We start from the raw sequence: 22077 nt of genomic DNA on the forward strand, positions 1-22077 counted from the left end.
CTGTACCACCGGGCCAGCCACAAGAGTTAGCTTTCTGAACACACACTTTTGTTTATACACGTTGTAAGGAGAACTGTTTTCACTCACGAGCTTCTGAACTACGATAATGAAAATACAAAATGTCCTTTTATTTTCAGAGAAGTCCTTGTAGCTCTTTAGTTACGTTTTCTTGTGGCATATGGTCTATGACGTGTAGTGCCGTACAATGGTTTGCATGGTGACTTTTATCTTGCATGAGATTGTCAACTCATGAGGGTACACACTGTGTTTAATTCATCTTTGTTGTGTTTTTAGTTCCAAGCGAGACTATGCGTAGTAGGGTGTTCAATAAATACCACACCTGCACAGGACTTTGACCACCTTTTAATTGGAAAATTAAAATCAACATATCTAACTACCTCTAAGTTTTCTACTCTCAAGGTTTTGTTTGATTGTTTTCTGTCTCATTTCCTGTCCCTTCCTTCGTTTTCGTCTCGCCCTTTCTGTCTTTTCTATCTCAGAGAAATGCCTTATCCTCCTTTCAGGGACTAACTTCTAGGCATACCCCTTGAATTTCATTCACTATCATTCCTTCTGGGTCCTTATCTAACAATTACTTTCTCCTCCTTTCTCTCCTTCCTTTTCAACTTTAAAATCTTGGTCATACATCAAGAAGTTCATTTTGTGAGACGTGCCTCTCATTTGGCAAATATTCACAATTCTTTTCGCACTGATATTGGGGTTATTATGCATTTCAAGTGGAAATATTTTGAAGATAACATCATCGTCTTAAATGATAGATAATACACATTCTTCCAGAAAAGAAATTTATAAGATATTCTAGAGAGTAAGTCAAGTCAGTATCTGAGTGGGTGATGGAGATGATTTGGGAGAACCTTGGAAAGGTGCAAGAGTTGGAATGGACTGGAGCAAGGTGCTCTGCTTGGCCAGGATAGGGATAAGACACACAGTCACTGTTCGCAGTAGTTAGCTTCTATAAAGTAACTGGGAATACTTGACACTGAAGCATCGTTCCTAGGGGAATATAGGGCTAGGTTCCTACCAGGTTTGGTCACAATATTTTCAATCAATCAATACATAAGCTTAAAAATACCTTATTCAATATGTATTATTAATTCACTAACATTGAATATATAGTCAACAGCACTAAATTCATTCTGAATGAAGCCTATCTCACACATATTTTCTCCACAAAGAAATCTCAGTTATCTTGCACTTAGGAGCACTGACTGAACTTCAACACTATACTTGAGGGCTATTTTAATGAGCGAAAATACCATAAAAATCCACAAAATTGTGGGTGTAGCACTACTTAGTGCTAAAATTAGCATGAAGCAGACTGTGGAAAGGATACTTGTTTAAGGGCTGGCCTGGTGGCATAGTGGTTAAGTTTGTACACTCCACTTCAGTAGCCCAGGGTTCACGAGTTTGGATCCCAGGCATGGACCTAGCACCTCTCATCAAGCCACACTATGGCAGCATACCACATAAAACAGAGGCAGATTAGCACAGATGATAGCTCAGTGACAATCTTCTTCAAGCAAAAAGAGGAAGATTGGCAACGGATGTTAGCTCAGGGCCAGTCTTCCTCACACAAAAAAATAAAATACGGAGGAAAAAAAAAAGGACACGTATGCATATGAAAGTCAAACAAGAAGAAAGCATCATCTGTTCAGCCTTAGTTGGGAAAGCACGTGCAGGGCGATGCAAATTTTCACTACCTTGTGTATGTCTGTGAATGACCAGGAAAGTTCCATAAGCATTGATCTTGGGGTCACCCATACATTTTAGCCAGTAGGCAAATTCACTAATTTGGAATGAAGATCAACTGTGTATTCACACACACACACACACACACAGTTGATCTATTTATATAAAATTTTCAGTAAGAGGATAGTTTATAACTGATTCTATTATGCTGAAAACCATGTTGTAGTAGGCGGTTATAGCTCCCGTCCACACTGAAAGATGTAATGACACAGGGGGCTTTCTTGTACATCTGCACATAGCCCAACAATCATTCTTATATAAGGTCATAGAGTGCTATTAGATAGATTTTAGTATTTCATAATGACTTAATCACACTACAAAAAAATAAAAATTGTTTTCTTCTCATTGTCTCATAAAGCACAATAGGCTTTGTCCCAACTCAAAATATTCTGGGAATATTCAAGCACTCTCTCTTTAGTTTGAAATTCACATTAAGTTCTTATCTTTTCCAAAATGTTATTTTTTAAACACAAATAAATAACAAAACTGTTCTAATGAGGAAGCAGATTTATTATTTTATTTTAGGGAATGGTCTGAAGAGTGGTAAGGGTGAAGGCTGTAGAGCTAAATGCCCCTGATTTAGCAACTTGGTAGTTTCATCGTTTATCTTGGGCAAGCTACTTAACCTTGCTGTATACTACTGTCTTGATATTTAAAATAGGAGTAGTAATATATTTATATTATGTATAATAGTTAATACATTTAGAGTTCTGAGAAAAGTGTCCGGCACATAGGTACAACCCAATAAATGCCATTAATATTTTGTCATTATCATTATAATTATTGCTAGCAACCTTGATGTTGGAGAAGGTAGAATAGTATCTGGCAGTCTTTTGTTGACTCACGTGAAACAGTTGAGAATAGCTTTAAAAAAAGCTAAAATATCCAAATCAATGACAATATTTGAATTATATAAATATGAGCAAGCTTCTCATCATTTGAATTTTAGCTATCTTTTCTTCCTCACACTGATCCCTTAGCATCTTTTTGTTACTCCTCTCCTCTCCTCTATTCCACCTAGTCCATTCTCTTGTTATCCCAGTCTTGAAAGTTCATTTCTCTTCCTTCTAAGTGGTTTCAGGACTCTATCACCTTGACCCTCAGCAATCTCTCTCTTTAAGTCAATCTCATTGACCAGGGTGATTGATGGTCTTGCCCAAGCCCTACCTAATCTCCCTTCAGATAGGAAAGTCTCTGCCCAGGAAAGAATGTGGCTTTCCACTCAGGTGCCCTTTACTGAAGAAGTGTCTCAGACAGCCCCCTTACCAGCTATCTCTGTTTCCTACCCTTTAGACTGCTGTGAAGTCCTGCATATGCTGCAGGATAATCATTCAAATAAAGTGCACTTATGAGCTTCCATTCTCTAAAGGCCCATTGATCCATGTGACAACCATATCAGCACAAATGAGAAGATCCTGCCTGAATGAGGCAGATGGAAATGGAAATTATATACTCTGCTAATACTCACTTTATTACAGCTAAATGATTTGCATTTTGAAAGTTGGGAGTTCTTGGCAAAACTAAAGGGAAAGAAAGAGTAGTGGGCCATTACTTAGGTCCAGGTGCCAGCTGCAAGTAAGGTAGTTGCATGACCTGGTGCCTATCATTTAACCTGTCTGAGTCTCGGTCTTCTTTATTGTAGCATTTGTAAGATATCAAAGACTGTTTGAGCTCATGTCTTATTAGAATTGCTGCCGGGATTCAATGACATAATAGGTCTGAAAGCACTTCACAAATTAGGGTATTTCATAAATGCAATAATAATCTATTCCATTTGTAACATCTATATTTCTTTTCTGTCTCCATCCTCATGTGAGGATGAGTTACCATCATAATCAAAAATCCTTTCTTCTGGTTAAAATGAGTAAGATTTAACCCATAAGCGGTGATGTGAGCAATTTTCAAAAGGATTCTTAAATATATTTTAAAATTTTACATTTAAATTGGTGACAAATTCCGTTTTCAGTTTTTGCTTGCTTCTTCTACAACAGAATCTTGAGCACTTGCTCTTTGAAGGGAAGCTGTGTAATCATGTTGAAAGATAGTCGAAAACAACACAGTTTGTTTACCTCAGCTTTCTGTGATCTGTATAATTTGTACACAGCTTTTCAATAAGCTAGTTTGTCTTCTTGTCTACATAGGCTGTGCTATAGCCATTTCAAGTTCAAAATTACTGGAAAAAAGTAATTGATCCTCTATTTCAATATCCCTGCTGTTTCACGAGCTCTCTTACAATTCAGAGGAATCTATTTCTCACTGATGTTGAAAAACATAATAAGGTCACAGCAGGGAGGTTTTGGCTTCATTAAAGAACATTATTATAAAAATAAGATGATAGAGGGCAAATTGTTTTTGTCCTTGTGGTACTGTTTCTGCAGATTGACAATAATCTGAGCATTTAAAGCAACAATAAATTTGTAATCTTCTCTTTATCATTCACTTCACCATGGTAGCCCCTAGTGGTAGAAGGAGATGTCGATTGCTCACATTCCAGGGGATTTCTTCCCCCGCTGAAGAGAAGGACTGCAGCCTCTCAGTAACTAAATTGACTTCTGCTTTTAAAACATCATGGAGAATGTTGGTGTCCAGCAAAAGTAGATGCCAGCATTATTTAAAAAGTGACTGAGCAGAGAAATGAATTGAAATTTTGACTCACTCAGGATTCCATCCATCATGGGAGCCTATAATGGGAGAACGTCGGAGAAGGATTTAAGATAGAAAAATCAGTGATTGCCCTATTAATCTAGTTTAACTGATACTAAAATCTGACAGAGCGCATTACAAGTTGCGGGCAGTAAGGCTTATCAATTCATTACTACTTTCAAGGCTCTCCTTTGCTTTCTTTTTGCCTTCAGCTCCTGGCAAAGGACAGCCTTTTACAGTTCAATTTCTCAGTTTATTTTTGACTGCTTTTAATTAAATTTGATGGCCTGCTTCTGCAGCGCTGAAGTTATTCGAGTTGCAAAGCACTTTGCTGCTATAATGATAGCTCCCTTGATGTGCGCTCATTATTAACTGCTTTTCAAAAGTGCTGCTCTCAATTCTCATTTTATAAATATTTAAATAACTGAATTTCTATAACATAAATATCTGTGCACAGAAGATAGGGATTCTATTGCCTGTTTAGTAGGTTACATCTAGTAAAATAAAATTCCCTTTTTTGTAAAGTTTTATATTATTAACTGGGAATGTGTCTTTTAATTATCCTCCATGTAAGTCCTCACACAAATAATCATCTCTCACAATAATCAATGTCTTATGTAAGAATTTGACACTTTACGCATATAATTCTAAAATAGAGTATCTTAGAAAACAGAATGAGCATTTTTCACATAGATAAACAAAATCTTGAAGTGAACCTGGATGTTTTAGAAGTTATTCTTCCTGTTCTTAGATGAAATGAAGGAGTACACTAAAAAAGAACTTACTAATGATGTGAAAATTTTATTGGTCAGGAAAAAATTGGCAGGGAATGAGAATAAAATTAAGAACCTTAATATTTTTTAAAAACCTGATGATTTGGCCATGGGCATTAATCTCTTTTCCTTCTGCAAACCTCAGGCAAATGGCAGCAAAATAATTTTAAAAACTTACAGAGGCTTAGAATTAAAATGGAGGTACTAGTGGAAGAGAGATGACAATAACAGCAAGGTTGACAGCAGCTGACACTAGGTGTCAGGCACTGTTCTAACTCATTTAGTGTCCGTAACCTCCCTATCACTGTCTCCATTTCACAGATGAGAGAATGGAAGCACAGAAACACTAAGTGACTTGCTCATCATCACATATTCAGTAAGCACCAGAGCTGGGATTCAAACCCAGGCAGTCTGGTTTCAGAGTCATACTTTTAATCACTATGCTGTATTTCAATAAAATGTGGAGGGAAGGAAGCAGGTTGAGAAATAATGAGCTAAGAACGTCCTACCTATGTGCCCACAGTGTGGCGTACACACAAGAAGTCAGCTCATCCCCCAGAGAAGCCCCCAGCAGCCCAGGACTAGGGAGAACTGACTGCTCCGAAAGGCAGGGGTGAGGTACAGTTCTGGAAAGGGAAAATCTCGTAAAATTCTGAAGTGGTTGCTCTCTCGCCCTACAGGTGGCAATTACCTCTCCATTCTCCATCACGCCCCTGCCCCCCAAAACCTTGTATTCTAAGCTTTTTCTCTAGAGAAAATAAACCCAGTCCACCCTTTAGACTTCGAACAGAGCTATGATTTGAAGTTGACATACTTAACACCTGTAACTCCCTTCCCCTGCTTGGCTTCCAGAACACCAGAAGCCAAATTACATCATCCCAGCTCCTACTCAACAACCCCACTCTAATATACTACAAATGGGGAACAAAACATCAGTTATTTGAGCAAAACTGCAACATGACTGAGACCCATAGCCGAGACCTACAATGACAACCAAAAAGGACTGAGATCACACAGAGCAACAGAGAACGTTAAAGAAACAAATTACTGTGATCAATACCGGAGTGAGAAAAGAATGCGCACTATGATAAAACAAAAACAGAATGCTATGATAAGCAAACAAAGGTCACTGAAATTAGAAGTATGATAAATAAAATTTAAAAACCAACGGACCACTCAATGAATCAAAAATGAGAAAATCCCATTTTTAAAAAGACTATTCTTAAAAAATGGCATTGTCATGAAAGACAACAAAGGCTAGGGAAGTGTTCCAGGTGGAGGGGACTGCAGAGACATGGCAGCTGTTAAATGATGCAAGGAGGCCATTAGACTAAGGTGCCGCTGATGCCATGGTGGCCCAAGTAAGCAAACCAAAATGTCAGCCTGTAAATGCCTCCAGGTAAAGAAATGGAAACCTAAGGACAATCAATCACAAACAGCCAACTAGGCTTTAAGCTATAGCCAATCAATAATTTCCTTACGTTGCTTCTGCCTTTTCTCTATAAAAGTCTCTCCCTGACCTCCTGTCTATAGAGCCCTCCTAACCACTTCTGGTTTGGCACTGCCCAATTTGAATAGATATTTACTCAAGCTCTTAAAATTTTAACATACCTTAATTTATCTTTTAACACAACTAATGCAATACATGATTCTAGACTGGATTCCACACTGGAGGAAAAGAAATACTATAAAGGATTAGCTCAACTGGTAACTTTGGAACACTGGCAGATTACATCAAAGTATTTTATCAATGTTACATTTACTGAAGCTGATTACCCTACTGTAACTATGTAAGAGAATATCCTTGTTCTTTGGAAACATATTTAGAGGTAAAGGGCAATGATATGTACCCTGTACTCTCAAAGGACTAAGGAGAAAAAAAGCATGACTAGATAGAGATTGTGTGTGTGTGTGTGTGTGTGTGTGTGTGTGTGTGTGTGAGTGCAAGAGAGAGAAGAGAAAAAGATAACAAATGAGGCAAATGTTAACCATAGGCAATATGGTTCGAGTTACTGAGGTGTTCCTTGTACTGTTTTCCACAGCTTTTCTATGTTTAATTTTTTCCCAAACAATTCTTAAAAATTAATACAAAGATAGACGATAAAGTCAAGTAACTCTCCCAAAGATTAGAAGAAAGAGATGAAAAAATTTTAGAAGACAGCAAAAGAAGAGTAATCCAGAAGGTCCAATAATAAAAAGAGAAACCTGTCACCGCTGATAAGATGGAACTATCAAAGAAGTTATGTATGAAAAAATTCTATCACAAAAAAATCAGTCTTCAGAAACAAATTAGTCCCACACCAAGACACATCATCATGAATTTCAAAAGTCCTAAGAGGGTTCCTGCAAATAAAGAAAAAGAAAAACAGAAAAGTAAAACAGAAGTCACCCACAAATGAGAAGAGATCAAGCTGGCTGTGGGAGAGATGCTTTCATAATCATGAAGAGAATCATTTTCATCCTATATACTAAAGTATATACTCAAAAATCAGTCAGATGGAAGAGTGGAAGTAAGCTCTTTGAAGACAAGTGTGGATCCAAAATTTATACTTCTCATGCATCATATTTCTTAGGAGGCTACTAGAAGCGTTTCTGCAAAAAAAAGAAGGATTAAATCAAGCAGGAAGAAGCACAATCCAGGAACAAGAAATCCAATGGAGAGACAAGGAGGCTTAGAGAGCAACCAGCTAGGTGGGAGCAGAAGAATGGAAGGCTGAAGAAATGTGAGCTCAACATAATAATGGAATTCACAAATATTTTAATCATTTTGTGCATTTGAAATTTGAAACAATCATTAATAATCTTACAAGCTTCAGGAAAAACAAAGATCTTATGCTAAAAAATTGTGAACCCAGAAAGCAATATTTACATGATCATAATAATGTAAACACTGAATACTGAGTTCACCAAAGCAATTTGATTCAACACATTGAGAGGATAGTGGAAAAGAAGCCCCATGATGGGTGTGTCTGTCCTAAATCCTGTACAGGTATCACAATAGAAAGTTAATGTTCAAAATTGATTAAGTCAAGATAACTATAAGCATATTAAATTAAAACTAAGGTAATTACCAACAGAAACGCCTAAGAGTTGAAACTTGTTCTATTGAATGTGACTATAGCATAGACAGATGTGGAGCAAGCTGTTTTGATTCTGTTGCTGTTGTTATGAGTCTCCTAATACTATTTGATTACTAGATCATGAGTTTCTATCTTATTTATAAGAATAAACACAGTTTTAAGAAGAACAATTCTTGGTGCTCCAAAACTGCTTCAACTGCTTCAATGACACACTACACTGATGATTATACAGAGTGGTCCCCTGCTTCAGTTTTGTGTGTGGAACCTTTTGAAAAGAAACACTGTCCAGTATTACACATAACGTACTTATGATAGGAAAACCATCTCCTATCAAAAGGAATTTCACACATAGCCCAGATGATGTTCTTGTTGCCTTTGTAGGTCTAAAAGCAATTGTTTAAAAAAATTAGGATTCATTCTCCTAAATTTGTGACTTTCAGTACAAGGATAGGGATATCACAAATCTCTCTAAATTTTGTAAAATAAATTGCTTCCCATGTTAAAAATACATTTGAAAATGTAGTGCATTCTGTCCCTGCTTTCAGCTCCTACCCAGAGTAGATGCTAATTATCTTCTACTATTGGTAGTAGATTTTTTGAATTTCCATAAGTCTAATATGTTTACTGTAATTTCCAAGTTACTCATATTGAGTAGCAATATCTTTGACTTTAGCAACTGGTATATACTTGTCTGTATTACAGGTGGTGTCATTTACCTATTAAAGCTGATTGCAACAAAAAGAATTGAAGTTTATCATACATCTAAGATATGGTCACAGATTTTAGTGGCAATTATCTCTTATTCTATTACAAAAAAAGAGTGATTACTCAAGGTATACTAAAAATGTGAGGAAATTCTTCTCATTTAGTAAGGTGAAAAAAAACAACATTGCCTTAATAGGAATTTGTATGTTTCCCTATACAAGAAAAAAAATTATGTACATTTAACATCTACTTTTGTCAAGGTGTGAGTTTTCTGTATAATCCGTCATCTCCAGCATCTGCCATGGATCTAGGGCAAAGGAGGGCACTGCTGATGTTTTTGTATTGAGGCCTTATATTCTATATAAAGTACTGAAGAAGGTTCTACACTATTATAAAGGAACTTTGAGGGAGATTGGTTTACTTTTTGGATAACCAGAAAATTATCTGTTCCACCTCACATTAGTAATTTTTTGGGAAAAAACATCATTTCCATTTTTATTATTAAACAGAAATATTGAGTTTACTGGTCTTTGATCAGTTCTCATTTTTTCCAACATCCTGTCCATATCTTTTTTTACTTTCTTCTAAGCTTTCCTTAGTTTTCTTTATAACCTGAGATTATTCCTTCTCTCACTCATCTTTATATTTTTGTCTTTTAATGCCCATGTCACAAAACAGTTTTGTTCTAGCACCGTTTTTCTTGCTTTTGTCTTTATCTATTGCATTCTAATGTAAAATAATTACTGTGGGATGGAATCTCAAATCTATATATGAAGCTCCAACTTCTCGAACTTTCAGTTTCATGCTTGTAACCCCTGTGTCACAGTTCTGCATAAAGTTCTGCCATGGTGTCAAGCCCTCAAAAACTCAATATGAAAAAGAGAAATACTATTTTTGATGGGGAATGATAACTATATGATAGTGCTAATATCTTGGAAGAATTACTATGGCAACAGTATGGTAAAATAAAGAAGAGAAATAGTAGTTATGAAGACAGCCCTGGGATAATCAATAAGGAAACAAATTGACTAAGCCAAAAATAATTGAGTTTACAAAACGGAGTAGGTAGGAAAAAATGTAGAGGAAAAAGGAAGATATGCAGGAGACTGCATAAGGGGAAGATGTAATAAGAAGGCTCCCTCCCTTCAACAAATACACGTTGAATAAATGCAACAGAGGAATGAGGGGGGAGGACCCAAAAACCCCATGATTTAAATTTTTGGCAAACATAAAGATAATTGTATCACTAAGAGAACTGAGAAATGGTAGAAATAAAAATTATGTCTCCATAATACATAAAGAACTCTCACAGCTCAACAACAAAAAAAATCAAATAACCTGATCAAAAAATGGGCAGGGGACATGAACAGACATTTCTCCAAAGAGGATATACAGATGGCCAATAGACACATGAAAAGATGCTCATCATCACTAGTCATCAGGGAAATGCAAATCAAAACTACACTAAGATATCACCTTGTACCTGTTAGAATGGCAAAAATATTCAAAACAAAAAGTGACAAATGTTGGAGAGGTTGTGGAGAAAAAGGAACCCTCATGCATTGTTGGTGGGAATGCAAACTGGTGCAGCCACTATGGAAAACAGTATGGATATTTCTCAAAAAATTAAAAATAGAAATCCCTTATGACCTAGCCATCCCACCACTGGGTATCTACCCAAAGAACTTGAAATCAGCAATTCCAAAAGTCCCATGCACCCCTATGTTCATCACAGCATTATTTACAATAGCCAAGACGTGGAAGCAACCTAAGTGCCCATCAACTGATGACTGGATAAAGAAGATATGGTATATATATACAATGGAATACTACTCAGCCATGAAAAATGATAAAACCGTCCCATTCACAAAAACATGGATGGAGCTTGAGGGTATTATGTTAAGTGAAATATGCCAGATAGAGAAAGACAAACTCTGTATGACTCCACTCATAGGTGGAAGTTAACATTTAGACAAAGAGAACTGATTGGTGCTTACCAGGGGAAAGGGGGTATGGGGGAAGGGCACAAAGGGTGAAGGGGTGCACCTACAACATGAGTAACAATAATGTACAAATGAAATTTCACAAAGTTGTAAACTATCATAATCTTAATAAAAAGAAAAAAAATTATGTTTCAAATACATCTGACTCTTTCTTGACTAAAATGATAGTTTGAACCTGAGGCCAAAATTTCTAACAAGTGTTAATCTAAAAATTTCAAGACAAACTTTGAGATGAGTGCTTTAAGAAAACAAAGCTATGGTTTACCCACCAGCCTTTATTTGGAAAGATAAGATTACTGAATATTTATATGTTACCATAAAATTTGCATTGTAATCTATACTGTTTCAGCATTTTCATCATAAATTTGAGTTTCTATTTGTTTACTACAAATGGGAAAAAAAGTTTCCAAAAGAAGGTAATACACAAAGATTAGCTTTAATTGTTGCAAGTACCGTTGATTGTTAATGTTGAGACTAATAATGTTGATTGTGAAAATTAAATGTGTTTGAATGTTGTAGGAGAAACTATTCATTTAAGTTTTATATTTTATATCCCGTAGGAGGTTAATTTTGCTTATTAACTGTGATATTTAAGCACTGCTATGAACTTCACAGTTGCTAATAACCATTATATACTCCACCAGTTTAAGATAGAATATTTCTGTACCAAGTTAGAAAAAATATTTAAAACCATTTGTATTTGCGATGTTATTGGGGTCCAACACAACGTAAAGTCCACAGATCAGTGAAGGAGGATCATAAAATACAGAATAAACACCCTGGGAAAACATTCCAGACCACCAAAATCCATCTCCATGCTTTTCAGTACTATCTCCCTTTATTACAAAAAGATGGCTAGCGCTCCTTTTCTGTATGTCCTCTACCTCTGAGTTCATCATTTGTATACATCGTGTTCCCACCATCTACACATCATCCCTGTTTGATTGATATCAAGTTCAACTTCAAAAAGCCTTCTCAGTTGCTTCAGCACAAGTCAAAATTTTTCAGTCTTCTGGAAAACAATTGGAACTTGATCTCTCCCTATCTTTTGGCATCTAACACTAATAAATAGTTATCTGGATGTATATGATATAAGTATCTGCAAAGTAACATACTCTTTAGTAGTATCTATATGTATAGATTATCTCCTCTGGTGGATGATAATTATTTGAAGGAAGAAACACTTAATATCTATATTCCCTACAGGTTTACAGAGATATACATGGGAGATGCTTAATGTTTTTTGAATGATTTCAACTTTTAGTTATTGAAAAACATCATTTTGAGAATCAGTCTTATTATTTTGTTTTAATCTTCGGTCTACTTTCATGTCACTTGCATTTTCCTGATATGTGAATAAAGGACATGAAAATATGCAGGTGAGAGTTTGGTTTGTTGTGATTTAACTCTCCCAGATTTTACTTGTTATTTGGAACTCTAGGTGGTTTCAATGTGACCAACATGAAATATATTTTTATTTATTCTGGGCATATATGCTTGAATAATTACTGAATACTGATTTGTATGAACAAATTCTCATATTCTGGTAATTTCCAATATTTTATTGTAGTCTGCAAAATATCTTCATTATAGTACTTCAGCAAACACAATTTCAACTGTTAAAATTCAACATTACTACATTGTTGGTAATATTAAGTAATTTTTGTTGTGTGATGTCAGCTGCAGCTTAAATTTCAAGTCATGGAGTGTTATTAATATTATATGGTTGGAAATAATTTCCAGATCAATGAATCAATGTTATCTTAATATTCTGTGTCTTTAATTTTTCTACCACATTTATTTTTTGAATAGATTTTATAAAAGGAAGTTGCTTTGTGTTGCCAAGCTCATTATCTCAGGATTTTGTCCAGAGCTGAATTGCTTTGTGATCAAAGGGCAGAGAGAACACCTCCTGAACTATTGAACGATGCTGATTTGATGGGCACATCACATCAATGAAAGCAAAAAGGAGAGAATTTTCTCTGCAAATACAAACTTGAAGATATTATACTCAAAAGCAAAAACTATTTACTATAGGAACAACAACAAAAACACGATTCTGTAAAGCAAAATAAAGAGTAACTTGGACAAATTTGTCTACTAGCATCACTGGAACTGATATTAACTGATCTGTATTTTTTATCTGCAGGCTTGACTAGTGATAGTTGACCTTGTGTCAAGTGAAGGAAGTAAAGAGAAGAGTTCATTTCATATCTAATTCCGTGGAAGTCTTCTCTCTCTATGCATACATACACATAGACACACGTGTGTGTTTTGGTAAGTTGTAGCTGTTCTTTATGGTTGGCAAAAGCAATCAATGCTCACACCTGCAAAGGGCTTAAACATTTATAAAAGGCTTCCACAAACATTTTTAGTCAACTTACAGAATGGGGTCAATTTTAAACAAACTAGTAATTTAAGCCTCAGAGGTCTGAAGAGAATGGTATGCTGTGGACCGCATAACTCATTCACAGCAGGCTAGATATCGGAGCCCAAGTCAGCCAACACCAGATCTGCCCCATGCACTTCTGTTGGTATGTTCACAACTTTAAAGTACCACTGTATACATTTTTTCTGACATTCTTCTAGTTTCCACTTAATGTTAGCTTACACATTTATAAAGTTCATGTTGGTGGGAAGCAGCACAGAAAAGAGAATGAGGAAGAACTACCAAGAGTAAATTCACTGATAATATAAAAAGGGAGAAAGCTTTTAATAAATTATTATGTTAATTAAGTTAACAAACTTGTCCCTCTCCTGTCCAGCCCCTCACATACACCCCTCCCTATCCAGCAGGATTTCACTTTTTCAGATGTGATATTGGGGAGGGTGGAAAGAGGAGACCCCACTAAAGAGGAATTTGAAGGAAAAAGGCAGCAAATATGGCCTAGGTGAGAAGGACAGCTGTGGTTCGTTAGATACATTGATCTGCTGGACAGTTCGAGTATAGGTTTAGCTAAAGTTATAAATTTAGGAATACTGAAACTATGGGTGCCATTGTGATTGTCCTAGCAGAATACACAGGAAGAATTAAAAGGGCAAAGCATGCACTTGGAAACCATAGTCTATGGGGAAGGTAGGTACAGAGACGTCTGTGAAGAGAACACTACCAAAATTCTTAACAAAGTTTATTTTTAAAATGAGATATTCACATAAGAAATTATTCTGTTTATTTCTATATAAATAAATGTACAACTAATTCATGCATCACTAAAGTCTGCTAAATTAAAGAATTGCACAAAAACATGGTAATGAAACATACATAACTTTCAAAGATTTGATGAATATACTCTTTTGTGATTACTTACACCATGATGTAATTGCTAAAAATGCAGTAACATTTACAAAGTTTAAGTGTATGATAAAAGATAGCACTTAGTATATCAAATTGATTATTCTAAGCTTGAAATGTTAATACTCAAATTTATGTAATGTATATCATGTATAATTTTCTACAAAATGAGAAGTGGAATATAAGTGAGCATAATATGTACATTTATCAATTTGAACAGGTCAAATTTAATTATCATCAATACCAATGAAAGCACATTTCTGTATATTAAACCTTTAAGACTCTACTCAAATTTCATCCCTTCTTTAGGGACTTCACACATTCACTAAATAGGAAATATTATTATTTTTATTCTCTTAAACTCCCATTTACTTAGTTTTATTTTTTTTCTTATGGTAAGCTAATAACCTTTATAGATATGCATTTTTATAATTTTATACAAATGTGGGACTTTATTGCGATTGTGTTTTGTAACTGATTTTTAATCCCTATATAAAATTTTTTTTAATACCTATGGAAAATACGGTGACTATTTTTTGTGACCTTATTCTTCTATAATACTGTTTTTTTCTTACACAAAAATTTCAATGATCTAATTTTCAAAATTAAGGTTTTTTTCTGATTGTAGAAAAAATATCCATTGTTAAAAGACCAAAAAAAAGTTAAAATAAAGATCATTTTATCATATAACAGGTCCTTCTATATATTTTTTCTCCATAAACATACAAATGTTATCATAGAAAGATGTTTTTAATCTTCTTTTTTAAAGAATATATCTGCTCCCTTTCCATGTTATAAGGACTGTTATAAGATATTTAATAGTTCTATAGAATTTCACTATTTGAAAAAAATATATATTTTATACATTCTATACAATTAAATGTTTGGGCTGTTTATAATTATCACTACTATTAAAACAGACTATGAGAAACATCCTTTAGTTTAAATCTTTTCAGACATTCATAATACTTTTCTTATATTAAATCACTAGATGTAGAATTGCTTTGTCAAAAGGAGGAATTAAGGTCGTTGATAAATAGACTAAATGCTTATTGCACGTTCCTTGTTTCTTTTTTCTAGCACTTCCCTAGTAGTCTTAGTTTACCTTCTTTACTAACCTTTGAATCTGTGAAAGGCATAGATTCCATGTGAATTACCATAGGATGTGTGTAGGCCTAGTATGTAGGTCTAACAATTATAAAAAGTTATTTTTAAAAAATTGTGTAATATATATCTTCCATTCCTTAAACCTATAGCCTGTTACTCTATTCAGTACACACAAGTGTCATATTACTGTCTCTAGGTGATGCATACATTCTGTTTCATGGGTTCTGAAGATACAGACTCAAGGAGGATCACAATTGAAATCTGTGCAGCAAAAGGAAATATGTGACCCTTAGGTTTCATCTCTTGTAATTTGAACAACAGAAATCAAGGAGGCTTTTGAGTTATTGGATTATCTGCCTGCTCTAGTCACCTGACTCTGGAAGTAACAAAATTTGGGTCCTCAAGGGTAAGGCCCTTAAGTGTCTACAGTTAAGAAGACTATAGAACAGTGTGTCAGTTTGAAATGTTTAATGATAACTCTGCGCTCTCACTCTTGGTCACTTCTAGAAATAGCCTTTCCTTCTCACCCCTGAATACTGTATGAAATTTCATCTTTCACTCTATTTGTGGTTCAGGCATTCTGACACTCAGTTCAGAAGGAAACCCATTTATAGTTACCTGTTCCATTGCTTAAAGTTAAGAAAAACAATACACGTTGACTTTATGGCATTATAGAATTTCAAAACTACCATCTTTTAAAGAAATGCGGTAGCCCAGTATTTTGAAAGGGTAAGAGGTCTGATGGAGGTACTCTATGAGCTCTGTGGGTAAGAGCTGGAAAGATGCACACACGTGTGTCTTGGAGAACTGAACTCACCTGGAGCGGAAGCCCATCACTTCCTTCAATGCTGGTGCCAACATGCTGCTAGGCAGACACCCCTAACTGGACTCGCACGGGCCAGGAACTGCTTGCTTTTTATTCCTACCTGGAACAAAATACAGCCTCAGTCATTTTTTTTTTTCGTGTTCCTTCAAGCATAGTAAGATATTCATTATGTTATCTTTTTCTGTCATATTAGACACTGACTTCTCAGAATGCTCAACACAAAAAAGCGTAAACTCTTCACCTCTATAATTTACACCTCAGTGATTAATATAGCACCTGTGTGAGTCAAAGGGGCCATCTATATTTTATCTTCTTTAAATGTTCCTTATAAAAGTTTATTATTTCAGTGTAATTATTCTTATCCATTTGGTTTAAGTAATTGATCTGTTAATTTAAGAAGCCATTTTCTATATATTGTCCTTAGACACTAAATCAAAATTTTTAAACTGCAGAAAGAAGGTGATGTTGGAAATATTTTCTGAATTGTTATATTTTTTAATTTATTATTATTATTTTTTTTTACCATGGAAAGGAATCTCAGTGGGAAACAGAATTTAGTAATGCAATTCCATTAGTTTTATGCCTGCCTTATTTTATGTTCTTCAACTTGAGAGACACTGATGAGGAACACTAATGTTTTCTCAAATGCACCAGAGTGTTGATGCTTTGGAAGGTAAGATGAAAATAGACATTTTAACCACATGACAAAACTGTAGGCTTGGCAAAAACCTCAGAGCTGGGCTGCCTGTGTATGAACGGGCTGTGTCAGGGCCTTCCACTCCCCACAGTTAGATTCACTTGACCTTCAGCATGCCTAGCCTTGCCCCAGTCTAGGGCACAGTTGGGTTAATTAAGGAAACATGCAAGAGATGCAGCAGTATGCCAATCTCGTTGCAGTTGGTCCAGTCAGCACTTATGTTGCCTTTGTCCCCTCCTCAGCATCGGGAGTCTGACTCTGAACTGAATCTCATAGTGGAGGTCCCACTATTTGCTGACCTTCCTGCTGATGCTCACTGCCTACCTGAACCTTCAGAACAAGGTTATACGCTCTACTGTTTGATCCACCTGAAGGCACCATCTTACCTCTTGTGGTACCTATTCTGCCCTTATCATTATTGGAATCACCACCTGATGCCTGGTACCAACCTCTGCGAATGAATAATATGGCTCCATGTACTTCAACACATGCAGTGAAATCTATTTCCCTAAACCCTAACCTTCTTCTGATGTCAACTTAGGAACCAGTTATTTTGTCCCATCTTGCTATTATGTAGTTTAAGAGTTCTTCCTATGTAGTATAACGTGAAGGGTTTAAGAAAGGCCCACTTGAATTCCTTTATAGAACTCAAATCTTAAGAATTATTGTTCTTTCCTGTAGTCCTTTTCTCAATATTCATAATTCTCTCATATCATTCTGGAATCTACTTTATCCCCTTCATTTCTACGGCTACTACCACAGTAAACTTTCATCAGCTCTCACTTAGATAATAAATCAAATGTTGATCTGGTACCAACTGAAGACAGATGGCATTTTCCAATTGGGACAATTGGTGGAGAGTTTAATAAAGAGCTTATTTACAAAACCATGATCTGTGCATAGGGAAACCTCAAGGGAAGTTGTTGTGGAGTTGCTATCATCACAAGGCCTGCAGGGACAAGGACAGGGAGCAGTTACTGCCATCAGGAGTCCGACATATGGAGAGGGCCTCCTGGATAGAAGCACTAATCTTTGGGAGTCGCAGGCAGCACACGATGATAGCATGGAAGGGAGCCCTAGGATAAAGCACTAATCTTCTCCCCTCCCCTCTGGCTTCTTGCCCACACTACATGTGGGACAAACCACACTGGAATTCCAAGGGCATGGGAGCCTGGTGATCAACTCCATCCAGGCCATTTTCGAGGGCTAGAGAGTAGGAAGGAGAAAGGTACAGAGTGAACCTGAAAGAATAGGAGAGATCCAAACCCTCTTATCCATACTTTGGAGCATGAAATTTGGAATCACATGTAGGTTTGAGTCCTAGTTCTACCTACATATGTAACTCTAGATAAATTACTTAATTTTGAGATTTTCAGTATTATTATCTACAAAATGTAATAATATGTACTTCAGAGTTCTGTTGTTAGATTAAACGGCATAATATGCCTACAGCATGCACTACTACTAAGTGCCCAATGTTAGAATAGTGGCATAATTCCTCTCAAAGTGCAAAAATAAAAACATACTATAGTCATGCTAAACTCCTTGGTACATTTTCTAATAAACCATGCATTTTCAAATCTGAATTTCATAATTATTGTTCCCTCTGCTGAAGAATAATTCTTTCTTACCTCCACCACCTCAACCCTCGTTTGCCTAGAGAATCCCTACTGATATTTTACAACCCATGAAATGTGCAGGCTCTCTCAGGAAAAGGGGATCATCCCCTGTTTGGTTTTCTATGGCACACATCACTCTGCAAAGCTATTAAAGCAGGATTCTCTTTCTATTTGACTGTGCACTCCATGAGGGGAGGGAAAGACTATGTCAGACAGATTTGTATCCTCAGAAGGTGGTTTTTTTGCCAGGTTTTTAGTAAACACTCAGTAAACATTAAGCAGATAAATGTGTATTAGGAGAATAAGTCTGTTACAATGTAAGGAAAAGGTTCAGTAACTTCTTTCCTCTTGGCCCAAAGGGAAGATCAACCTGTGACAGATGGTACATAGTAGGGAGTAAGACTATCATAGGAAGTCAAGAAATCTCTGAAGAGATCCCAAAGGAAAATCCAAGCAACTTTGCAACCTTTCCCTGGGACAGCCTTGCTGGAATGTTCACTTCATTCATTTCAAGGCTGCCAGATGCACTAGTACAAATTGATTTCAAGCAGAAAGTTAGAAATTTACAAACTAGGTAACTATGACAACAAACACCTCTCTGTAGCTGATGCTTTTGACTGACAAAACCACCAGATGAATTCCCAGCATCTTCTCAGTGACTAACCAAAATTTTCCCCTGTAATTTTAAAAAACATTGTTTTGTGAATAGATAATGGCTTTGCACGTACCTAAGCCTCACAAAATGTTATATAGAACAAAGTCTTGATCTCACCCTCACTTCCATCCTCTCCATTTGCTACCCTCAAGAAAACCATCTTTATTGGCATCTGTGTGTCCTTGAAAACTTTCCTTCTGCAAACACAAACAAATATGTACTATATTCTTATTCTTCACCCTCTTCCTAAAAAAAGGAAAACATTTACTATTGCATTCTTTACCCAGTGTTATGGCCCTTAGTTGTTTTGTCACCTAAAGTAACTTACAGGGCTTTTTATATCAGTAAATAAACAGCATCTCTGTTATATCCAACTTCATGTTTTTCTATTGCTTTGAGACACAGAAAGTTATCTAACCAGACCCCTCCCAATTTTTTCTAATATTTTACTATTATTCAAGAGGCTATAGTAAAAAAAAAAAAGTATGTAAATTAGTATCTAAGAGGTACATCTTCAGATAGGTCAAAGGTAAAAGCATGTGTAACTTTCAAATATATTGCCAAATTTCCCTGCTTGGGAATTAAACCAATTTATGCTCCCACCAGCAATCTAAGAGACAGCTTAGGTGGGCAGACTTTTGGATTCTTGCAAATCTGATAGGTGAAAATTGTACATCAGTGTAATTTTGATTAGCATTTTTATAAAGCAGGGTGAATATCTTTTCACAACATTTAAAGGATATTGTGTATCTTTTTGTGTGACATACCTATTAATACCCTTTGCCTTTTTTATTCCAACTGCAATTTAAAACATCCCTTCTTATCCTATGTATTTTCAAAGTGAAGCACAGTTATTAACGACATCAGCAAAATATTCCTCTATGTTTATGTTTTTTAAAGCTTTTGTCCCCAAGCTTTTGGTAATCTTGTGCAGGAAAGTTACACATCACAAAGAGGTCCCACAGTGACCTCTGGTGGCAACTTGCTCCACTGCATCTTCCCCGAATTAATTCTCTGGGCAAAAGGTACACAGGTGGATACAGCTTGCTATGGGACAGACTCTTAGCCCCTAAGCCTAGCCCAGGTCTTCTCACCCTTGAGACAGTATGGATCTACACCCACCCTGAAAACAGAGGCATTAGAGCTATTTCAGCCCTCAAGGAACCAGGTTTATGCCTGCAAGTTGGTGAGCATCCTAATTAGGCAGTATTCATTTCTTTTCTAGTTTTTGTTTTTTTTTTTCTTCCTCCTCCCTTTCTTCTCTACTCACTTTAAAAGATGGCTCTAGAGTATTCTGACAGTGAGCTGCAGTGCAGGCTTGTTCCAGGCAGTCAGACTCTGCTTTACCCTTCCCTATACATCAGTGAAACCAAAAGGGCTATCACTACTCTCCAGAATTCCGAGTACTAACCATATCTCAAAGCCAGAACAGTCAGAAGCCTAAGTTCATGCTGTAGGGGAGGAAGAAATACTCCTCTATCCTTCTAGGTTCTTCTGGCTGGTCTAAGAATTAAATTGACATGAGACAGATAAACAGGAGAAAATCAAACACATTTAATAACATGTATACATGAGAGAAACCCAGGAAAACTGAGTAACTTCCCAAGATGTCCAAAGTCACCACATTAAACACCATCTTCAGCTAAAGACAAAGAAGAATGTTGGGGGAAGTGGTTTGGGATTTCAAAGGGGAAGAAGGCAATGCACATGGAGATAGAAAAGCAAATGTTTGGTAAACAGGTGTTTGCCAAGCCTTGCAAAGACAATGGGATATGGAGAGGACTCTGATCAAATGGGCCTTGCTAGGTTCCTCCCTGTCTACCACACCTAGTTCACATTATACTCTAGTTACCTTTGGTGATAGTTCCTTTCTGGAACAGAGCTTCTATCTTAAATTCTTTTAGGTAGTTAGGGGAAAGACCAAAGTTTCTTCCTAAGTCTTTTGTTCTTAAAAGTAGTCAAGCTAAACAGACACATTTTGAGGTAGCCAATTCTGCTCCCCTACAACGCATTCATTCCCCAAGTATTTGGAATCCTAGGTGCAGTGTTCTAGGTGCTCATGAATTTTTCAGTGAACAGACAAAAAGTCTCTCCTTTTGGATCATTCCTATAGCTGGAGGAGACAATAAATAGTAAATGTGTAATTAAGCAAATCATGTGCTATATTAGAAGAAATGCGTCTGTGAGTGTGGTGGTGAGGAGGCATGTTTCAATTTAAAATAGAAAGAGAAAGGGCAGACCTCTTTGAGAAGGTGACACCTGAGTAAGAATGTGAGGAGGGACTGGAACTATTGGCTTTGCAGGAGGACGAGCGTTCTAGGACGTGTTAACAGTCTAATGCCACACAGAATTGGTAAGTGCAGTGTACACCTGAAAGACCCCCTGTCAGGATTAAGGGACCTTGTCACCCAGCTGCTAGGAGCGCTGCCAACTGCCAGCCCCAGTTCTCATCGCACTTTGCAGTTGCCCTAAAATTGCCCTTTGAAATTGCCTAACCAAGGCCTCGCTTGCCTGCAGTGACCGGTTGGTGTAAGTAAAAAGGCCTGGCCTATAGCCACAATGCAGAATGGCTTCCTGTGGCATTGGCTGAGGCCTTTGTGGAGGTTGCAGTGTTTCCCATCTTCTGTCTGCCCATTTCTGCTTTCTTCCTTTCTCTCTCACAAATGTTGATCCCTAGAACACCCCCTGTAAACCTCTTGCATGCCAGTCTACTTGTTTCAGAAGCAGCAAGGGATCCAGTGTACAGCTAACAACTGGAATAGAACTTTCATTCATTCTTTTCATAAGCATTTGAGCACTAATTTTGGTGCTTAGAATATAGCAGTAAAAAAAAAAAAAACACAAAATTTGTTAATCCGAAAATTATAGTGGAGGAGACAAAAATTACGTAATACTAATAAAATACAT

At 36.4% G+C, this 22077-nt stretch overlaps 1 protein-coding gene across 44 annotated transcripts in view; it reads right to left on the reverse strand.

Moving 5' to 3' along the window:
* The window catches only part of PTPRD (protein tyrosine phosphatase receptor type D), a 2079533-nt gene that overhangs the window by 1428621 nt on the left and 628835 nt on the right, over nucleotides 1–22077 (reverse strand). For all 44 annotated transcript variants that reach the window (XM_070590645.1, XM_070590643.1, XM_070590639.1 and 41 more), the window contains one exon: nucleotides 16191–16299. The gene's annotated coding sequence lies outside the window, so the exon portion shown is untranslated. The remainder of the gene's footprint in view (nucleotides 1–16190; nucleotides 16300–22077) is intronic.

This window comes from Equus przewalskii, chromosome 22 (assembly GCF_037783145.1).
Source record: "Equus przewalskii isolate Varuska chromosome 22, EquPr2, whole genome shotgun sequence".
Classification (NCBI taxonomy): domain Eukaryota; kingdom Metazoa; phylum Chordata; class Mammalia; order Perissodactyla; family Equidae; genus Equus; species Equus przewalskii.